At 39.9% G+C, this 23,044-nt stretch overlaps 1 pseudogene; it reads right to left on the reverse strand.

The window, feature by feature from the left end:
* The window catches only part of LOC134474724 (uncharacterized), a 35,084-nt pseudogene extending 14,325 nt beyond the window's left edge, over nucleotides 1-20,759 (reverse strand).
* Nucleotides 20,760-23,044: the final 2,285 nt, after the last annotated feature.

Consider the following 23,044-nt stretch of genomic DNA (forward strand, 5'->3'; position numbering starts at 1 on the left):
AGTGTATAAGATAGATAACCATATTCCTAAATTTTTGTTGGATCATTGAACAGAACGGTTTGCAGTCTCATTGTTTGAATGTCCACTGTGTATGCTTTAATTTTGTAACTTGAACAAGTATTTCTAAGATGACAATATATAATCTATTAACTAGTGTTTTTAACTGTTTATTTTTTGAAGTTCTGTATTACTTATACCTTTTACTGTTTTGCTTTTCTTTAAATATTTTTTTTAAAAAATAAAGGAATATGAAAGATAAATAAATGAATGAAAAAATGTTCAACATCATGAGTATTTTGATACATGCAAGTTAGAAAATCACAACAGAAAGAATGGCTGTCATAAAGAAATCAACCAGTAACCAGTTCTAGAGAGACTGGAGAGGAAAAAAACCCTTCTCCATTTTTGATGGCTGTGTGGAATACTGTGGCCACTGTGCAAATCAGTGTGGAGATTCCTTGAAAACTGGATTGCAGGTTCCCTTTGACCCAACTAGTCACCTTTTGAGTTTTTTCTCAGAAGAGTACAAACATCATATACAGAAGTATGTATGCAGTCATATTTGTATGGGTACAATTTGCAATAGCTAAATATTGGAAATGCCTATCGGCTGAAATATGGATTTTTAAAAGCAGTGTTTTGTTTTTATAATGGAATTCTACTTGGCCAAAAACAAGGATAAACTTGAGGCTTCTGTAAGTTAAATGTAGAAAACTTGAGACCATAGTCATAAGTGAATAAACCAGATTCACATATGTAAATATCACATTGTCTCCCTTGTGTGAGAAAACTGAAAGAGCAAAATGAAAGTCTAGCTGGGCTGGAGGCAGATACACCACTCACTGCCTCTTTCAGATTGGTGCCACAATGGCAAGCTGGTAGCTGTAGCAGTGGTGTGGCTGCATGCCTGCTCTCAGAGGCTGGTGGCTCACACCTTGGGCCATGGGACCCAGGGTCCAGCTCCACATGTGTGGGGTCTCCCTGGGTTGTGTGCCAATGCTCACATGCAAATTTGTTATGTAAAGCTTGTGAAGAGCATAACACTTGCCTTTTGAAATGTGTATTGTCTACCAAAGTATCTTCAAATGACCCCAGGGGTGTGCTGTTGTAATAAAAGGCAGAGAGTTGAGAAATATACTGATCATTTTACACTGGGTTGGAGACACTTGAATGGTGTATATGAAGACTTTAAGAATGAATTGTCCATATCTGCAACAGAACTGAAGGAAGTGTCTGAGCCCTACTTCAATGTAAACGGAAAAGCCTTTCAACCAATTATTGTGGTGCTAGTGGCCAAGCATGTAACATTCATTATAATAACTCCTTGGTCTGCAAGCCACGTACTGCTCCATAGCCCTAATGTAGAAGTTATCCACACACCTAACCTGGTTCATGAGGACTTCATCGATGATGCAAGTTCTGCAAGAGGAAAACATGGGTTTAACAATATCTGGTGTGAAAAGAAGGCTGTTTTGTTGGAGAGTTAATTCTTTAAACAGGATCCACTGCTATACCATGCACTGAAAACACTACTATCTATTTTAATGGCAGTTACTGAGTATGTGATGTGTGGCAAGTGTTTTCAGTGAGGATCCAAAAAGGATGAACATAAGAGATTTTCCCTCTACCTTGAAAAGAACTACAAGAAGACCATTGTGTAGAAAAGCCTGGGTCCTGGGAGACCCAGACCCCATAGTGTATATGATCATTTAGCAAAATGGAAGAAATGTGGGAATGGCTTTCAGCTCAAAAGCGACAAGCTTGCTGCACTTCACCTTACTTTCAGAACAAATGAGCAAACTGACATCCACTGATCTGAAGCTCAGATTAGCTACTGGCCTTTCTTGTCTGCATTCCAGCACAGTGCTGGTATGAGGCAAACAATCTAATTCACTGGCAGTATTGCCAAGAAGCAATGAGGACGAAGAAACAGGGAAAAGGAATGGAAAGGGAAAAAATCATACAAGTCATTTGTACTAGTAGTGTCTCGGAGTTCATTGAAAAGGAAGGTTTAGGCTAATATAAATTGGGGCAATTTTGATACCTTAATTACTTTGCAGATTACAGTGTGTAATGTATTAACCATTTTATTCTCCTATTTTAATGAAATGTGTTTTACTGTTCTTCCATAAAGTAAAAAAAAAATACAAACAAGAATTTAAATGTTAGAGTATGAATGATTTCATCATGTGGATTGTACTGTATAAAAATGAGTAAAATTATTTTAAGAGACTGATGTCCGAGTAAATCCACCTCTGCCTTCCAGGTGCTCCATCAGAGGGCTCTATTCTATGGGGACACAAGGCAGGCAGATAAAGCCAGCAGACCCACCTCTGCCAGCTGGGAAGTGTTACCAGAAGACCCTTTCTTATGGGTGTCCAGCATGGGCAGAGACAGCCAGACAGATCCACCTCAGGCTGCTGGGCACCAGAAGGGCCTTTATAATGCGTATGCAGCACAGTCAGATAGAGCCAGAAGCTCTGCCTCTGCCTGATAGGCCCTTTACTATGGGCCCACAGCACTGGAAGAGGGAGCTAGAAAGATTTACCTCTATCTCCTGGGTGCTGCCATTGGAAGGCATCTCCTATGGGAGAGCCAGACAGATCTGCTTCTGCCTGCTAGGCACTGCCACCTGAACGTCCTTTCCCAGGGTGGCCAGCACAGAGAGAGCCATCAGACCTGCCTCTGCCTGCAGGGAGCTACCAACATAAGGCTCTTTCCTGCAGGTGGCCAGGAGGAACAGGAATACATAGCCAGGTAAGCCTTGTGTATGTGTAGAACATCAGACACCCCTGATTCCTTGGGTAGCCATCACCCAATAGTGGAATCAGACAAATATACCCTGTGTCTGCCAAAATCACAGGAGTACCAGGGTAGACACACTGGCTGGTGTCAACTGTATATTAATCATGCACTCCTATCATCAAGGATGCCCTGTGTAGCTTCACAGGTCTGAAGAAGCCTATTACATGCCTTGCTAGCTCCCTGTAAATCTGTGGCTAGAGGAAGCCAGATGACTGTCCCATTCCCACACATTATCGAGGGGCACTCAATGTACAAAGTACCCCACAACCAGCTTGTTTGGAGGAAACCAAGAAAATGAAGGAACAAAGGAGAAAAATACAATTTCAGATCTCTAGCACAAACAGAACAAGACTGGGAGATATAGCCTTGGAAAAAAAATGGAAGTTACACACTAAAATCTCCAAGAAAGTCAATAAACAACTTCAAGAGATTGTAAAGTAGTCAAATCAAAAATAATGTCTCACATAAAAGAATACATTACAAACATACTGAAAGAATTGTTCAGCAGGTCCAAAGAAGACACAGACAAAAAAGGAGCATAGGGAAATGATGTAAACCTAGAATGAATATAGAAAGGAATTATAACACAGGAAACAGATTCAAAGAGAGATCCAGGAAATTAAAATTCAATCAAAATCTGGCAGAACTGCTTGAAATGGAATGAAGATATGCTTTCACACCTTGAAGATAAGATCATGAAAAGAAAGTTCTCTTAAAAACAACATGGAATCAGGAAATAACAACCCAGTGGCTGCAAGGAAACAAAAAAAAGCATAACTTAAAAGTGACAGTTGTTGGTGAAGAAGTAGGGATCAACACATATGAAATTAAAAGGTTATTTACAGAAATAATAGAAGAAAACTTTCCAACATGGGAAATGGTCTGGCATGCAGATGAGTGAGGCATATAGGACTCCAACTATCCATAACCAAAGTAAATTTACACTAGACACAGAATAATAGAGATCCCAGAAATTCAGCACAATATCAGAACATTAAGGGTTTTTAGAGAAAAGAAACAGATCATCTTCAAAGGAAAACCAATCAGACTCACAGCAAACTTATTAATGCAATTCAAGAAGAGTATGAAGTGATGTGTTTCAAATCCTGAAAGAAAACAACTTCCAATCCAGACTGATCTTCCCTGTAAAACTATTTCAAAATTGATAGAATAAAGATATTTCCATGATAAAGTACAACTAAAGGAATTTGGTGACCAAACCAACTCTACAGAGAGTGCTGAAGGATTTTCTAAAGACAAATAAAAATGACCATGGTTCCATGAAGAGCAGCAGAGGAAAATCCCCAAAGAAGACAGGCAATTGAATTAAGGGGAAAAGTGGAGAGTTAGGGACAGGAGGATAGCAGTGTAGAGACAAATCAGTGTATGCTGATTGTAACCATTAATGTAGATGGCTTCAAGTCAGCAATAAAAAGAAACACAGGTCAAGTGGATCAAGAAACAAGATCCATCTATATACTATATACAACAAACACATTTAACTGGACAAGAAAAGCATAGACTGAGAATCAAAGGAGAAAAAAACAATTATTCCAAGTGATAGGAGAGCAGAAAAAAAGCAAGATTAATTTGACCATCAAACACATAATGGATAAGAAAGATACAGTATTTTCATGCAGAGGGAAGGTACGTAGCTATAAAGTAGAATATTCTCTAGGCATGTATGTAAATGGACCCAACTTGAAATCATGTTCATGGGTGAAACAATTCAAAGTCATATGCATGAACCCTAGCATAAGAAACAAAGGATCCAAAAGCAAAATAGTAATTGTAAGAGTCATAGGGGAGGAAACATCTGGGAGGGAAAGATGTTAACTACTGTTAATTTCTTATGGTCCTGTTTTGAACTCCTGTATTGTGTTGTAGTTAGGGGTTATATGCAGAGAACAACTAGAATCAGGACATGGAGTTTATAATTTTATTTTTATAATGATCACTTGGAATTAGCACAAAAAATACAGGAAATCTATCTATAACACCAAAGACATAGAATATTTAGTCAAGGCATAAATCCCACAGCATTGTCCCACATGAGTCCAGAGGAAAATCCAGAATTCATGACAAAGCCTCGCATGATTCCAACTGGAGGTCCAGAGCCCACAAGAAGGACTCACACCAATTTCTTTTACAGATCTATGACAGGAAGGTCCAAAGGTCAGCAGTGGAAGCCAGAAAGTCTATGCCAGTAGGAAAACGGAGCTGTGCTGATGGGTTGAGGGTGCTATGCTGAAGACAAGAAGTCACCCTCACAACAAAGACCAGGGCTATTCTGAAAGCACCTCAGCCATCCTCAGACACACGGAGGCCCCGAGCTTCTCTGAAGACAAGCACAGTTGGGTAGGTGCAAGGAAGCCAGCATGATGAGTTCATCCTGGAGACCAAGAGCACACATCTTTCCCTCCAGAACTAGGAAGCAATGCTCAATGTGAGGACCAGAGTTTCTCCAGAAGAACCAATGGCTCAAACAGCAAGATGTAGGAGAACCCACAACGCCTCAATGCAACAATGCATTAATGCCTCAACGCCTTAACTCCTTCCTTCTTCTGCGCCTGTTTATGCTGGCAACTATCCTAAGGTGGAGCATCTTCACTCAGTGCCATGCTGATGTACCCAGCTGGCGTTAGGTTGACCACCAATTCTTAATCTGTAACATATTGTTTTCACAGTTTTGTTAGGCTTGACTTTGTTCTGTCTTGTTTTGTCAGATTTTACTGTCTGATGATAGGGGAAAGTATTTAGAATGTAGTGGTATATATTATGATAATCTTGTCTTCCAATTTTATTCCTTCAAAGTCTTATAATTCTTTTATTCATCTGTTTAATTGTTATTATTGTTTTGATTTTATTATGCGTGAGGGTATGAACAGCTATTTTGAAGAAAATAAGACATTATAGTAGCCATTGCTGATTTCCTATCATGTTGCTTTGAAGTCCTATCATGCTTTTGTTCTTCCGTTTTGATTGTTTACAACCTGTTGTGTTTTATTTTATTTTACTTTATTATGTGTAATGGTATGATCATTTTTGAGGAAAATGACATATTTTAGTAGCCATTATTCATTTCCTGTTATTGGTTTTTGAAGTGTTTTCATTCTTTTGAATAGTTTTACACTATTTTCTTATGTTTGTTGTTATTGTGTGTGAAGGGATGCTCAATTATTTTCAAGAAAATAAGAGACACTACAGTTGATGTCCTTTGTCTTGTTGTGCAGTGCTTTCTTTCTTGAATTGTTTTATTCTCATTTAATTTGTTCTGTTCTTTTCCATTTTATTTAGTTTTATTTCCTTTAAAATAAAAAATTAAACTTAAAATATAATGAGGTGGGCTGGGGATTTAGCTCAGTGTCAAAAGAACCTGCCTGGCAACACAAAGTCACAAGTTTGAACTCTGGTACAGAAAATAAAGTAAAACAATATAAATAAAATAAAATAATGAGGAACCAGGAAATAAAAATTCAGTGGCTGCAATGCGACCTGAAAAATAATTTAAGAGTGATAGATATCACTGAAGAAACATGAGTCAACACAAATGTGATAAAGAGACTATTTACAGAAATAATAGCAGATAACTTTCCAAGCATGCAAAGGACCTGACATAAAATAAATGAGGTATATAGAACTCCAGCTAGACATAACCAAAATAAATGTGTACCAAGACACACAATAAATAAGATCCCAGAAATTTAGCAAAAGAAGAGAACATAAAAGACTGTTAGAAAAAAGAAACAGACCACTTATAAAGGAAAACCAATCAGAATCATGGCAGACTTCTTGGTGCAAATCCATCAAAAAAGGAAGAGTTTTGAGTTAAGTGTTCCACATCTTGAAAGAAAACAACTTCCAAGTTAGATTACTGTATCCTGCAAAATCATCTTTCAAAACTGATGGAAAAATAAGACACTTCTATGATAAAGAACAACTGAAGAAATTCATTAACATGAAACAAAACCTCCAAAGAGAACTGAAAGATATTTTACAGATATAAAGACGACAATGATTCCAGCACTTGTAGCAGCAGAGAGGAATTTCCAAATAGGGTAGGCCATTGAACAAAGGAGAAAAGTTAAAGGCCAACAGCAGGAGGATAGTATGGCCGACAAAAGCCAGTGCCTGCCAGTAATGACTATCAAGGTAGATGGCCTTAATTCACCAATCAAAAAAAAAAAAAAAAAACACAGGAGGAGTGGATTATTGATGTATGCAAAAAAACACATTTAACTCAAAGGAAAATTCATAGACTAAAAATCAAAAGAGGAAAACAGTGTTCCATGTGACAGGAAACCAGAAAAAAAATAGGGATAGTTTGCACATCAACCACAGAATGAATAAGGAAGATACAATATTTTCTTACAATAGAAAGCTATTCAGATATAGATAAAGATAATTTTGAGCCTCTTGTAGATAAATTGATACAACTGGAGATCATGATCATGGATGAAATGGTTGAAATTCATATGGGTAAACATTGTGTTCTCCTACTACAAAAAACTGAGTTAGTGGGATCCAAAATGCACAAAAGACATTATGAAAATGATAGGAGAAGAAACATCTAAAAAAAAAAAAAAAAGGAAGTGGAAACCACTGTTAATTTCTTATCTTGTTTTGAATTCCTATGTTGTTTTTCATAGTTTTGTTGGGGTTGTTTTTATTCTGTCTTGCTGTATTTGATTTTTCCTGTGTCTGATGATACAGTCAGCTATTTTGAAGAGAAAGAAATTTATAACAGTAGCTATGGTTGATTTCCTATTATCTTGATTTGAGATCCTGTAATATTTTCATTCTTTTGATTAGTTTTGTTTCAATTTTATTATGTCTAATGCTGTGGATAGCTATTTTGATGGAAATGAGAAACATTATGGTACTCACTGCTGATTTCCTAATTTGTTGAAGTTCTGTATCACTTTCATTGTTCTGTTCTGATTAGCTTAATTCTATTTTGTTTGATTTGAATTTATTCTCAAAAATAATATAAAAGAGATAAGCATCCTGGAACTGTAAGAAAAAAAAAAAAAAGAATTCTAAGACAGCAGCCTTGCTAATCATCATGGTTTTATACCCTGATAAACTGATCAGAAGTTGAAAATGTTATAAGGTTGAAGATACACTTAAAACACCTAGTCTACTGAACACCAAAGTTTACCAAAAATCTCACCCACAAAGTGCACACTATAGAAAGTATAGTTATTTATGCTTATTTTTCTGCACAGCTGATGGATCTACAGATAACTGGCATGATTCAATATCTCAAGAAATTCTCAGATTTTATTTCTACTACAAAAGATTAACATCCAAAATGTATAATTCCTACAAAATCCATGTTACTTTTATCCTACTTTACAATCAATTCATTAGAAGAAGTTAAAAAGTACATGAAAGGTAGACCAAATATCAAAGAGTATCTGTTTACAGGTGATGATTTAAACAGCATACTTTCATCATCATTTAGATTAAAATTTATGAACTAGGAGATTATTTTAAAACTTATGAATGTACTGATTAGAAAACTTAGATTATTCCTCCAAGAAATGGATAAATACTTACATGATATGGACCTGCATGAGAGGAACTGAATAAAACAAAAAACAGTAAACTTTATGACAAAATCCTAGAATCCTTTGTTATGGTGCTTTAGATACACTTTCCTATGAGCTAAGGAAATATAATAGATATGGAAACACAACCAATCTGATTTCTAGAAGGAAAGGAAAATAATCTGCTTTGTTCAGTAAAAGATAACCATAAATTATATCACACATTTCATCAGTTTGTAATGATACCTTAAACTTGATTTGATTTACTCACATACATCTGAATACAGATGGCACATCTAGTGGAGGTAAGGATCCACTGTTCATTCTGAATTGAGTCAGCATGGAAATGGAAGAAAGACAGTTGTACAGAAACCATACAGGGATATTCACCCACTTCTGCCTTCCAGCAGATGGGACAGCAAGGAACAAAGCCTGGGCATAACCCACACTCTGAAAAAGGAAGTGACAGACAGGATAACATTACTGCTATCACCCTAACTTTTCTATTTTTGACCTTTAAATTTTAGGAAAATATCTAAAAATCTGGCATCTTCAAATTTATCAGTACACCTAGAAGTGTGCTATTAACTTCCCACAATCTTAGGCAGAGAAATGGGCTCTCTGCATATATTCTCTGAGTGATAATATGAAGCCTTTTTATTTCCTCAAGCTAAATAATGAGCCACTTCTAAAGAAGTAAGTGTTGATTTCTGGATGCAGTTACACTCAAGAAATTTAGGTCCTACGTACACTCTGACTAAACAAAATCATCTTTGTGTATTTTCATCTCACAAGCATTATGCCATTAATTGTAGTCTAGTCTTGCATGAAACCATCACCCAAGTTTCAGACTTACATTTCTGAAAACATCACATCTTCCTTATTCAGAAATTAGGCTTTTGCCTCCAGAAAGAACCTGTATTCCAAGGTTATCAGTTCAGACACATGACAATGATAAAGCTACTATGGCAGCATGAGTGAAAATAGGTGTTTTGACAAGCCAGAGAACCTGAAAATTCTCTTGCCATAGTAAACCCAGGTGACACTGAGCCAAAGAAATCTTGAGTTCTGAATGATTGCTAGTCTGTTGTCCAGGCTGGTACTGAGATTAGGGTTCAAACTGAGATCCAGCCTTGAGTTCTTTAATTGCAACTGTGGCTGGAGAGCCATGCAGTACTAAAATGTTGTAAGAGAGAAAGGGCTCTTCAGTAAATTTGAAAGAAGGTACTTCCTGCAGCAGACTATCAGAATTTGAATGTTCAAGAAGTGGAGAGAAGGGAGAAAGGAGAGTGGGTGGGGATGGGGAGGGGATGTGACATAAGAAAGGCAAATGCACAATGAAGAGAGTATATATGAAAGGAAGAGCAACTAGGAATGGAATGATATATATGGAGATAGGAGAAACAGGAAATAAGAAAGGACAGTAAGAGAAAAAGTACTTAGGAAAGCAGATAAGACATCAAGGCCTCCTTTTGTCTTAGTAAATTTCAATTTGTTCCCCAAGTTCTGGGGATCAATTTGAAAGGGTAAGAAATAGAATTTTTAGGAGCTAACTGCTTTAGAGATAATTGTTTTTAATCTCCATTTTCTATGATATCTATCTCATGCCATGGTAAGTAGAGTTAGCAAAGCTATAGGATAACGATTCAGAGAGGAAGTGCATCTACTGGTGTTAAAGTATACAAATTAGGACTGTCAGATGCCAAAATTGCCTATTAATAGGATTTCTCCATCTTTTTCTAATTCAGGAGAAGTAACTGAAGCTATTGTACCAGTTTTTAGTAGGAGCCAGGGATTACTATTTCATACTGAAGGCAAATTCTAACAGTTTTAGGTTTATGGATAGCACTTCATGCTAAAATGCCACCTTCACATTGGGTTCAGGATCTCTCTAGTTGGTTTTCAGACTGAATACCTTCCATGGGTGTTCTTTTGATTAGTGAATTCTGTGGTATGGCTACTTGAACTATAACATCAGACCAAGATCTGACTGTGAAAGTTCGAGACCATATTAGTTTTAGGCTTGGTCTGATTTCTTGGGATTTAGGCTGAATCTAGGCATGGATTTGGCCAACTTCAGGATGAATGAAGGAACTCCAGAGTTGAGAGTCTGGATAAAACTGTGGATTACCTGTAATCATTTGAATGTGGAACCAAGAGCTGACCTAATCAGCTTCAGGTTTCAGCCAGGGCCTGACTGCTTGAATTTCCGGATGATTCCGAGCATCACTTTCTTGAATCTGGGTCTCTGTTATACCAAGTTTACTCTCCATTTCAGAATTCACTGCTTGGAGTCAGGCTGAATCCAAACTGTAGAACAGTCTTGAGTCTAAAACCAAAGTATCACTCCCTCAACCTCAACCTCCTCCCAGTTTAACACTTTTACTACTTCATTTCCAGTTGGGCCCCAAATTAGAATCTGTTTAGTTTAGGCTGGTTCCAGGATCCAAAGGAACCTATCTGAGAATTGAACCAGTATTCTTTCACTATCAGGCTGGGCCTGTTGAATAATTTCCAGAGTTTCAGACTGGGTCCCATGTCTGACCATCCCAGCTTTGTACAGGAGCCAAAAATCAGTTATAACAGCTTCAGTCTGGGCAGAAAAATGTGTCACTTGAGACTCAGTGAAGAATGAAGACCTAATTGCCTTATTTTCAGTGAGGGAAAAAGGTCTGACCAAATCGTCCTCTGGCCAGTTCCTCATCGCTTGGCATTCTGTCTGGGTCAAAAGCAGTATTTTATCACTTTCAGAAGAGCCCGAAAACTTGACTGAATTTGTTTCAGAGTAGAGCCCAGTTTGGGTTATATTGCACTTAGCCTGAGATGGAGTTCTGATCATATTAGTTTCAGGGGGTTGCCATTCTGCCTGGATGCAGGGAGTAATCATTTGAGCTTCAAGTTGACTTCCTTGTACTGCATTCTTCTGAGTCTGGAACATAACTCTGACATGATAGCTGTCAGGTAGGATCAAGTGTTTTGGTTCTTGCATTTCAACCTGGGATGATAGCATGGCTATATCACATGCATCCTGGTACAGTGCCTAACTGCTTCATAATCAGTTTGGGTATGTGGTTGGATTATATTATCCATTGGCTGGATCCAGGAATGGATTGACTTGGATTCAGTTTGAATCAGCGGTGAATTTTCAGTCACTGCAGTGGTCAAGGACCTTGCTATATTACCAACCGTGGATGTCTAGGGATCAAGTATATCAACTTCTAATTGGATCAGTGAGGTGAATGAAGCAAACATGTGTTGGACCACAGATCTATTTTTCTGGTTTCAAATGAGGTACACTTTTGAAAATCTGGGTGAGCCCATGGTTGGATATTTTCTGCTTGAATTTCAAACCAGCCTCTTGCTATAATGAGAATTGAGTGTGGGCCAAGCTCCGGCTGCTTGACTTGCAGGCAACACCTCAGACACACGTGCTCCAATTCTAGACAAAGTCCCTATATAAGCATCTTCATCTTGATGTGTCCTCAGAATATAATCTTGAGTTTCCATCTCATTCAAGACTTGGGTTGTATAAATTTGAGTTTGCACAGACAGTATGAATATATTAACTTCAAAACCAGGAAGAATCAAGGGTTTTACAGGTATTTCAGAAAATATAGCTACATCAGTTTCAATCGGTGTGTAAGCATTTACACCCAAAGGCTCAGTCTATTTACAATCTGCGGCCATGTAAGCCTGAAGTGCTGACAAAGGCTGGACTTCTGAAGACTCATGCAGTGCTGAGGTAGAGAATGTGTCTGCTGTAGCTCTTGAACCAAAGTTCATGGCTGGAGATGCACTTGGTCTCCACATGGTGGCTGTGGGCATAAAAGCTGATGTGTAAACACTGAAATAGGAATCCAGCTTGTGGCTACTGTGTAACTGTGGAAGCTGTAATTTCAGTACAAATCTCGATGCCTGGGAATCCAAAGTACATCCATTGTATCAGAGTATCAGATAAAGGCAGTATCCTTCTAAGTGTGGCCAGAATTTCACCAGGGACTTTGGAGTGTCTACATCAGACACAGGTTGCATAGAGGAAACTATGGATAGAGATGCAGCCTGAGTCACAGGCATTACTATGCCAGATTTGGCTTTCTTGCAAGGCATGTCTGAAGCAAACACGGCCTGGACCCACAGTGTGATTTTTATCAAATAAAATTGTCAATTCATTTTGAGTGAATGCTGTAAAAGTGTCAGACACAGGGTATATCCAGGAAATGACTGCTGAAGATTTATAACAGTTCTGTAATACAGCAGGGTTAGATGAAGACTATGTCCAGGTTTTTCCTGTGTGATATATAAGCTGTGATACAGAGTCTATCCAGTTGGCTGCTGGAAATTCAACCAGGTTCCATGGCTTGACTTCTGAAGCTAAAGCTTCTTTCCCAAGACCTTCTTTTGGAGATTCAGCCTTAGGCCAGGATATCACTATTGAACCTGGTGGCTCTGGCCTGGCATACTCCTGTCATGTGGTTGAATGTGGGCATTCAACCTGTTTTCTAACTATGGATGTTTTAGTCTCTGCCCAGGAGTTTGCTGGCAAAGATTCAGCCTGTATCCAAAGAATGAGCTGTGATGCTTTAGCTCTCTCCCAGGGACACATCTGTGTAACTTGAGGATAAGTCCCTGCTGTTGCTAGATTTTTCTTTTGGGGGAAAGAATCCCCCCAAAAGGGTTGTAGTTATGGACTGTGGATACATTTTAGGGTTAGAATTACAGGATCTCTCCATGGATTTTCTTCCAGGATCCTTGGTGTCAGACTTAGCCTGTGTCCAGGGAATTAAGGGTAAAGATTCAGACTGCCCCTAGAGATTTATTACTGGGCATTCAGGCAATATCCTGAGGTTTCCAGCTGCTTTTTGACCTTGTCTGCATGTATTGATGAATGCAGTTTCGGGTTGTGTCCTCAATGTGACTTTATCAAGTAGAAATGCTATCTAGGGATTTCTTGGATATATTTCGGGAGGCATGGTCTGTACTAGTGCTGTCACCACATCAGTTACTGGCTCTGTCAAGTAATTGAGAGCTGGAGATTCATGCTGTGTACAAAATATGATCATTTTAGATATACCTTGTATGTGCCAGGAATTTCTGCTTTAGGTATAACTCAGCCTCTGGCTGTGACCCCAACTTTACTTCTAACACATCACCCTGGTTCCATGGTACCACAGACCTAGAATCAATGTCTAGCCAATTGTCTTTTGGAGATTTATCTTGGATGTGAGTTGTTATCATGTCAGCTTCAGATTTGCCCAGGGGTTTACTGATTTATTTTGTGTTGGGTACTTTACTTGTGGGAACTGAGTGGTGGTGCATTCTGTAAAGATGTCACTTTCATATGTTGTCCACAGATATACAGGGAAACTGGCTTGCCTCTGAAATGTCAAAATATTACCTGTGTCCAAGAACTCACTGATCTAAACTGGTGCCCAGGTGTGAGCACACCAGAATCAGACTGGATCCAGGAATTTGCCCTTAGAATCTCAGACAGTTGCCTTAATGGTGAGGGCTTACTAGACATAGGCTGTGCTCTACAGATTAAAGCTGGATGATTAACCTTGGCCCACAGTGGTATAATCAGATCAGATATGATCAGTGTCCTTGGATTAACTGGTAAGCATTCAGAGGGGGACCATGGGGTTGATGTAATAGCATTAAAGCTAGGCAATGCCCAGAGGCTTACTGGATGACATGCTGGCTGTGTCCATGGTGAGGTCATGTGATCAAATATGAAGAACGCCAATGGATTTAATGCTAGAACTTCAGCCTTGTACCAAGGTGACGCTATTGTATGGGATGTGTGAGGAGTCCATAAGTTTGGTGGTGAACTTCTAGTCTGGCCCTGCAATGTATCAGACCCACAGGTGTCCTGCATTAGACTTGTCCTGGGCCCATTTTAGAGACACTATTTTGGTGAGCTTCAGTATCCATCCACCAAATACTGAAGACTGACTAAGAGAACATGATAGTATGACTGTGTCAGAATGTGTCTGCAAATGCACCAATTGAACTTCAGATTCATTGATTTCAATAGATACAGTCTCTGCCGATTGATTCTCAGGTGGAGATGCAGACTGGGGCCAGAAGTTTGTCAATGGATCAAATAGTGGTTCTGGCCAAAAGTTTATTTGTAGAAATTTAGATAGAGACTCTGGTGATATTTCTAAATTAAAAACCAATGATGTACCCAGATCTCCTACCAGCAGTTCAGACTAGGACCTAGGAGGCTCACCTGGTGCCCATTTTATTGCAGATTCAGACAGCACCTATAATAAGGAGATAAAAATTGAGCCTCAGACCACAGGGAGTCTGTACCAAACAATGTGTCTGACCATGTATTTATTTCAGGATCTCCATACTGAGTGCATGATATGACTACCTAAGCCACATTGGGTTGAGGCCCAAGATTCAGTGCCTGAATTTCAGCATTGGCCCATATTGTTATGGCATCTGGTTTAGACTGTGTCCAGTGATCTACTGATGGAGATTCAGCCTGGATACAAATCATTACTGACTGGATTATAAGATGTGTCCCAGAACACACATGTGGTGATTCAGGGTGGGTCCATTTTTTTTATTACATCCCTTCCAAACTGATTCCAAAGAGTTGTACCTGGAGAATCATTTTCCACCCCATGTAAATATCAAGAAAGGGGTTGACCCCACCTTATCTTTGATAAAGGAGCCAAGCAGGTTCACTGGAAGAACGACAGTCTCTTTAATAAATGGTGCTGGAAAAACTGGCTCTCCATTTGCCGAAAACTAAAGCTAGACCCATGTCTATCACCATGTACTAAATTAAAATCCAAATGGGTCAAAGATATGAATATTAAAGCAGAAACACTAAATCTATTGGAAGACAAATTGGGTAGAAAACGTGGAGACATAGGAGTAGGTAGAAAATTCATGAACAAGACTCAAACTGAATAGGAAATACTTCCCAGAATCAATAACTGGACCACTTCTAATTAAAAAGTTTCTGCATGTCAAAAGAAATCTCCAGCATAGTGAAAAGAAAACCCACAAACTGGGAAAAGATTTTAGTGAACTCTCTCTCAGACAAGAGACTCTTGTCTAAAACATAAAGAATTTAAAAAACTCAGACCTCCAAAATTCAAAGATCCAATCCAAAAATGGGCATCTGAGATGAATATGCAATATCAGATGAAGAAATGCAAATGGCAAATAAATACATGAAAAAATGCTCATCATCATTGGTCATTAGAGAAATGCAAATTAAAACCACACTGAGATACCATCTCCCTCCTGAAAGAATGGCCAGAATCAAAAAAACCAACAACAAATGCTGGAGAGGCTGTGAGGAAAAAGGAACTCTCCTGTACTGTTGGTGGGAGTGTAGACTGGTACAGCCTTTGTGGAGGTCTGTCTGGAGATTTCTCAAAAACCTGGGATTGGAAATCCCATTTATTCCAGCTATTCCACTTCTAGGCATATTCCCAGAAGAACTGAAAGCATCATACCACAGTGATATATGTGCACCTATGTTTATAGCAGCACAATTTGTAATTGCCAGATCTTGGAAACAACCCAAGTGTCCATCAACTGAGGAATGGATAAAAAAGTTGTGGTATTTCTATACAATGGAGTATTATTCAGCTATAAAGAAGGATCACATTGAGATATTTATCAATAAATGGGCGCAGCTTGAGACCATACTCATAAGTGAAATAAATCAATCTCGCATGTGTGAATACCAAATAGTTTCCCTAATGGAAGTAATGATTCAAATATATAAAAATATGTGGTAATCATGATTCCCCATTATGTGGCCTTGAAGCCTTATAAAGTTTTCACTCATTAATTAGAAAGGCTTTATTCTGGGCTTCTTGATATGGAAATATTTGAAGCTATAGTATATGAAGTTTTATCCAAATATTTCAAGGAAAAAGGCAGACACTATGGTAACTACTATTAAGTCGGGTTATTTGGTGGTGAAGCACTAGGTTGCTGAAACAGTCATGCTTTGACCTGTATTGTTATATTGTTCTGTCCTATTTTATCTCAATCTCTCCCTTATTCTTTAAAAAATTATTTAGTTATTTCTTATGTTTGTTTTAATTAAGGGGAAAAATTTTAAAAAATTAGGATATATAATAGTAACTCTTTTTGATTTCCTATTAACTTGTTTTGAAGTCCTGTAATACTCCCACGATCTTGTTTTGACTGATTAGACTCTGTTCCATTCTGTGCGATAGTATCAAGTTTGAGGGTATAGGCAACTACTTTGAAGGCAATAAGATTCACTAAGATGCCCATTCTGGTTTGACTATTGTCTTCTTTGGAAGTCCTGTAATGTTTGCAATGCCTAAGTTTTATTGGTCTTGTTCTCTACTGTTTTGTCCAACTTTATAATATCTAATGAGATAGACAATTCTTTTTAAGGAAACAAGAGACATCGTTGATAACCATTGTTGATAACCTTGTACTCTGTTCTAAATCATGTGCTATGTCTATCCTTGGTTTTGACTGACAGCTTTGTTTTGCCATATTTGACTTTATTCTCTCCCCCCCAAAAAAGTAATAAGAACTAAGGAGTAATAAAATCCAAAATGTGTAAATTTTGTTATAAAAAAGAGAGGGGGAAAAGAAGAGCTCTAACAGATATAACAGCAAGTGTGTTTAAGGGTGTTAAATAGCTGACTATATTAATGTTTTTGGATCATTGAACACAGCTGTTTGCAGTCTATCTGTTTGAATGTCCACTTTGTATTCTTTGATACTGTGATTTGAGCAACTATTTCCAAGATGATAATATGTAATCTATTAACAGGTGATTTCTTACTGTTATGTTTTTTTTTTTTTTTTGTAGTTCTGTATGACGTGTACCCTTACACCGCTTTGTTTTGTTTTGTGTTTTTCTCTTTTTCCTCTTAAATAAAATTAAAAAAAAAAAAGAAAGTGATTGACCAATGTAAATGTTGCCCACAGTCTGTGCCCACAGTGAAACCAGATCAAATTCGGACAAGACCCAGGAATTTACTCCTGGAGATCCAGCCAGCAACCATGAATTGACTGTATCACCAGTACTACATACACAGGGGCTTCCTGCTGACAGTTTCATTTGGGCCCACGGTGTGACTATTTTCCTGCAGCCTTAGTCCTAGCACTTATTACTGGCAAGTCATTCTGAGTCTGTGTGAAGACTGCACTAGCTACAGGGTCAATCAAGGATATGAGTGCTGGGAATTCTGCTTGAGTCTATAGCATAAGTGAGGCAGTTTCAGACAGTGCCCAGCAATTCAGTATTAGAGCTTCAGCCTGGCTCAGCAGTACAACTGCATCAGATTTTGATGGTGTTGTGGGCTCTAGTATTAGATATTCAGGCCTCAGCTCTGCTGTGGCTGTGTCAACTAACAAAGCTGTGGGGTGACTTGTTGCTAGAGTTTCCCTTTGAGTACACAGTTTGATTGTGCTAACTGCAGGTGGTGTTTCCAACCTGACTTCTGAAGTCTCGAGCTGGTGCTGTTGGGTAAAAGCAGTGGCCATATTTTGTGCCCCTTGGTTGATTTTACTAATGTCTGCCTGAAACCAGGTGTCAATTTCATGTTGGGCCCAAAATCTACTTTTATGTCCTGCAGTTGTAAATTTCATTTGTGTCCCAGTTCTAATTGTACTTCTTTTTGTATCCATCCAGTATTTGTTTTTGTCTTCTTCCTTCTTTGTTCTGGGGATGACCTTTGGAAATGTGTATTCAAGCCAGAATCTTCCTTTTCCAGGTTTAGTTTGTAACCATAGTTGAATTATATCAGCTTTCTTCAAGTAATGGTTTTCCAAAGTGGATTTTTGACTGGGCTCAGCTGACAACTACATCAGATTCAGCACTAGCAGTTTTATCCTGATATTTCTTCACATGCCCATAAGGAAGGTCCCACAATGTAGCCATTCTGGAGATCTTGGTTCCAGAATAAATCAAAGATTTAGAGGCATCGGCTGTGCATGTCTTCCCAGGTTCTGCTGTATCAGGAGGATTCCACGTTTTGGCATTAGGAAAGTGTGCGGATTCTGCCACTGGGAACTTGTAACAGAGGACAGTTGATAAATTTGAAAGCATAACTGTTCACTACCAGAAAAGGTTCTAATGTTTGAAACATAAAGCACCAGAGAAGGATTTCTTCACTGTCGCCTGGCTGCTGGTGTGCCTAATATTTTCCACAGTGGTAGAGAGTATCTCTTGTACAGTGCAGTAGCAGAGCTTGTGCTAGGGTTAAGCATGTCTCGCGGACCATGATCTGTTCCAAGGAAAGACCTACAGAACTGGAAAATAGTAAGATCCATTGGCTTCTGGGATGGCTTAAAGAACCATCCCCTCCAACATAAACATGGGCCTGCCAGGATGACATGAAACAGGTTGGGACATGCTGCTGGGGATTCACTGACTGGTCTTTCTCGTCTGGCAACAAGACAAAAAACAAGATTGCCTATCTGTACCTAAATGACAAAACAAAATAGTTGATGTTTATGAGGTATATCCATATGTGCATATGTACATACAGAGATAAGTATACACACATAAAATCAATGGAAATGTGGCATAAGGTGTGCATGTACCTTGTGAATTATAGTTTTCTATATTTTGTAAAGTTGCATATAGAACATTTAATTTACAAATTTTAGTATACGTACCTTTACATGTAATAAAATATAAGGCTTATATATTTTTGAGCTGCATAGAAGTTCAACATAACATGAAGGATGGAAATATTGGATGGGTCTATGTCAGAGGCAACCTGAAAAGTACATTAATAAGCCAAACTACCATCTACAAACAACAGAAACTCACTGAAAGAATCATGCTGCACTCAACAAATAGAGTAGCTGGCCACAAAGTAATTCAAGACTGGACATACAACTTTCCAGGTGAGGGAATGTCCAGCAGTGTCCTCACACCCCCACTGAGCATCCTTGTAACTCTCAATCCACGTATTTCAACCAGATTCCTTGAGATTGGAAACCCCTTCCCCAAACCCTGTCTCTTAAAAAACCTGAAACCTCTCTATCTATCTGGACCCCATGCTCAAGAATCTAATATTCTTCTGTCATGCCATATGGTCATAGTGTAAACTGGCCATCTGGTGCATAAAATGACTTTTGATTTCTCTATTAGAATTATGAAAAATGGAACATTACTGCCAGAGGACAGCAAATGGTCAGAACTACATGCAGGCATTCTTTATACTCCATAATACTTCCACTGTGTGGGCCTCGTCTAAACCTTCTTCCCTGTTTTCTATACTCTCTTCACAAGACAGGAGCTCCTCTCTGGCAGCAGGTCCAACTGGTCTTGCCCTCTCCTGGTAGTACCATGAACCTCCTTCCAATGCAGCTGCTCCTCCTTTGAAATCTCCCACCACTGTAATCAACTCAAATCTTTCCCTAGACCTTCCCAGTGCTTCAGCCAGTACACTCCATGCTTCTTGCCTGTTCCCTTCCTTTACCTACCATATTCCCTTGCCTCTAGTCCTGCTCTGGGCACTACCCCAAAGAGCACTTCCACTGAATGCCTGATCTGAGTTGCAGATCAGGCCCAAAGCCCCATGCCCTGAGTCCAGTTCTCACTGCAGGACAGGGAGATGCAGAGGAGACAGTTACAGTTCATGTTCCCCCCTTTTTGACAGGCCTCTCCCAAATTAGTCAACACCTGGGCTCCTTCTTCTGAGAGTGTTCCCAACAAATCTAGGAGTTTTCACACTTAACTCAGTCATGTAAGTCAAACCTGGACTAAAGTGTGATCCCTGGCTCTACTCTTCCTTCAGATGAGAGAGTGAACTAGCCTCTCTGCCCCTATCATGTGAGCAGACAATATCTCATTCAGGACAACCTTCCAGTGACACTGCAACTGGCCCTTGAGATAAAGCAGGGTGGAACTATCAGACAGAATCCAAGGACATAGCAACCTGAGACCATATAGTTTCTTCCTTAGTAGAGGGAATTCACAAGATGGGCTCATACATCAGCTAATTTTGACAAATTAAAAGAAGAAACCTCTCGTGACAGATGAAAACCCAGCTCAGCAAAGTGCTCAACTGACAACTTATTCTAAAGGCACATCTTATTACCTAGTCAGCACAAGACATCCGTGAAAATTTGCAGAAATTGGAAGCCAGCCCTCAGACATCACCACAGGGCCTTCTCCCTTTGGCTTTGAAGGTCTTTAATAATAGAAAAACAATGCATTTCTCAGCTCTAGATGTTAGCTTCCAATGTAAGCCTCCAATGTTAGCCTCCAAAGTAAGGCTGTACCAGATGCTCCTGCCAACAGTTGAAAGTGCTTCCAACGCCTTCCTGCCCAAGGGTATCCCTCCTGAGCCATGCCTCAAACGCCATCAGAATGGTCACTGGACTAGAGAATTCCCGCCACTGATTATGCCCATTAAGCTGCATCATTCCAGTGTGGGAGTCGACACTGGAATTTTTTGCCCAACCTTAACAGCCACAATTGCCATCCCTGGGCCCCCTGAGTGGCTCTTTCCCAGATCTTCTTTGTTTGATCATTAAGTACTGATGGCCCGTAGGATCATCTTAAATATGAAACTCCAGATAACTTACAGTGGAGACTAAGCCCATTCCACTCCTATTCTGCTCCTGGGCTTGTCAATGCACTTTGCCTTCCTTCCAGGGTCCAACCTCCTTGGCCCAGTGACTACTGTGGATATTGACTGTAAAGACTGCAGACCCTTCAAAACTCCCCCAATCTAGTGACAACTGAGTTAATCCCCTTCTGCATATTCATTAATAGCCATCCCTGCCTGTTTTGTTCTCCTTTGGGGGTGAGACATCTTAACCCAAATTGTCGCCTACTCTGACCCTCCTTAGGACACAGCCATCTTTTATACCCACTCAAGTATTCCTTCCCTGCCACCCACCAGGCTCCCATTCTTTCTCTGCATCTCAAAGCCTGAGTTTGAGACACTGCTACCACATCCCTGGCTTCATTTCAACACCCCCCCCCATAGTATTCCTCCCAAGCCTAACAAGCCCTATCCTGCCCAAAGACAATATCCAATTCTTGACCCAGATTTATGGACAATAAAGCCTATTATTTCACACCTGCTATGACACAGTCTTTTAATTCCTGACAAAGCCCCTTACAAAAGCTCCTCTGACAACCACATGATTCTAGTACAAAAGTCAGATGGCTCTTATAGGCTGATAACAAGAGCTCCACATTATCAATCAGCTCATCCCATGGTACCTAACTCCTACACCCTTTTATCCTCCACCCCTCTCTGCACCACACACTACTCTTCCTACATCTAAATGGATGTTTTTCACTATCCCTGAACCCCTCCCCATACCCTCTCTTCCCTCTCACCTGAACATACCTGGACACTCTCACTCTCAGTGTTAATCTGGACTCTCTTCCCTGGCAGTTTTTAGGAAAATCTTCACCAGTTTTCTTGGGCCCTTGTGCATGTTGGACTTTCCTAAACTCCCACTCTTCTCACATTACACAATATGCATATGACCTCGTCCTGTGTGACTCCTTCTGTGACACATTCTCCTGTGTGTTATCCTGTAAGCACACTCACTAGTACAGCACCTGGATTCCAAGGGATGTCATGTCTCTCCCTTTCCCAGGGGCTGCTGTCACAGCCTGAGTGTGGAGTCCAGGAATGAGTTACAGGTGAGCTTGGACCTGGAGACAGAACTCCTGCTGCACACCCACACCCATGTGTGCAGTTGTATGAAGACTGACAGGTCAGCTGGAGTCCAAAAGGACTAAGGTGGGGCTCTCAGGATCAGATCTCCTCCTAATCTGTCACTATCAGGGCATAATTCTCTGCAAACACACCCAAGCCATTCCTCCAGACCAGATGCACTTCATCTACCACCTATCTGGTAGAGGAGCTAACAAACCATAGCTCCTCTCCTTCCTCAGTGTAACAGGACACTTTCTCCTCTGGCTTGCCAGCATTGCCTTCCTCACTAAACTCCCCTGAAACCTCATAAGTGGAGGCAGTGCTGAGTCTTGGATCACAAGGCCTTACCTTACCTGTGCTTTCAGACTTCAAGAGAAGCCTAAAAACTAGCCCCACCTTAGTCCTTTTGGACTCCATCCAACCGGTCAGTCTTTATATTACTGCACACAGGGGTGTGGGTATCCAGCAGGAGTTCTGTCACCAGATCCAACCTACATCTAACTCACTCCTGGACCCCACTCTCAGACTGTGACAGAAGTGTCTGGGAAAGATGCTCTTAGTGGAACTTAAAGCCACTAGAATTGCTCCCATCACACTTTACTCCTCCCATAATCATCAAGGACTCTTGTCTACATCCATGTCTCACACCTTCTCACTGCCCCGTATCTTATTCAGCTCTATGCACATTCCATAGCCATTCCCATGCTTACCATCCCTTTTGGGCTCTGACATTAACTTGGTCTCTACTCAAGGGGCCAGAGCCACGTAACCAATGTCTCTAATTCTTCCAGCAACTTCCCCTTTCCCCACACATCTGCACCCTCCCTCTTCTCAACCCTGACCTCACCTGCTCCACCCATGGAAGTTCTTACAAGACCATCTCCAACACCCTTGCTGGGGAAGGATATGCTTTATCATCTCCCAGGATTCTACAATGGAAGCTGCATCCTCCCCTTCCTCCCTCCACCACGTTTCAGCAGACTGAACTAAGGGTGCTGACCAGTGCCTTCACACTAGCTAAGGGCT

This window comes from Cavia porcellus, unplaced genomic scaffold (genome assembly GCF_034190915.1).
Source record: "Cavia porcellus strain 051 isolate PalLab524CR breed Dunkin Hartley unplaced genomic scaffold, mCavPor4.1 scaffold_36, whole genome shotgun sequence".
In the NCBI taxonomy this organism is placed as follows: domain Eukaryota; kingdom Metazoa; phylum Chordata; class Mammalia; order Rodentia; family Caviidae; genus Cavia; species Cavia porcellus.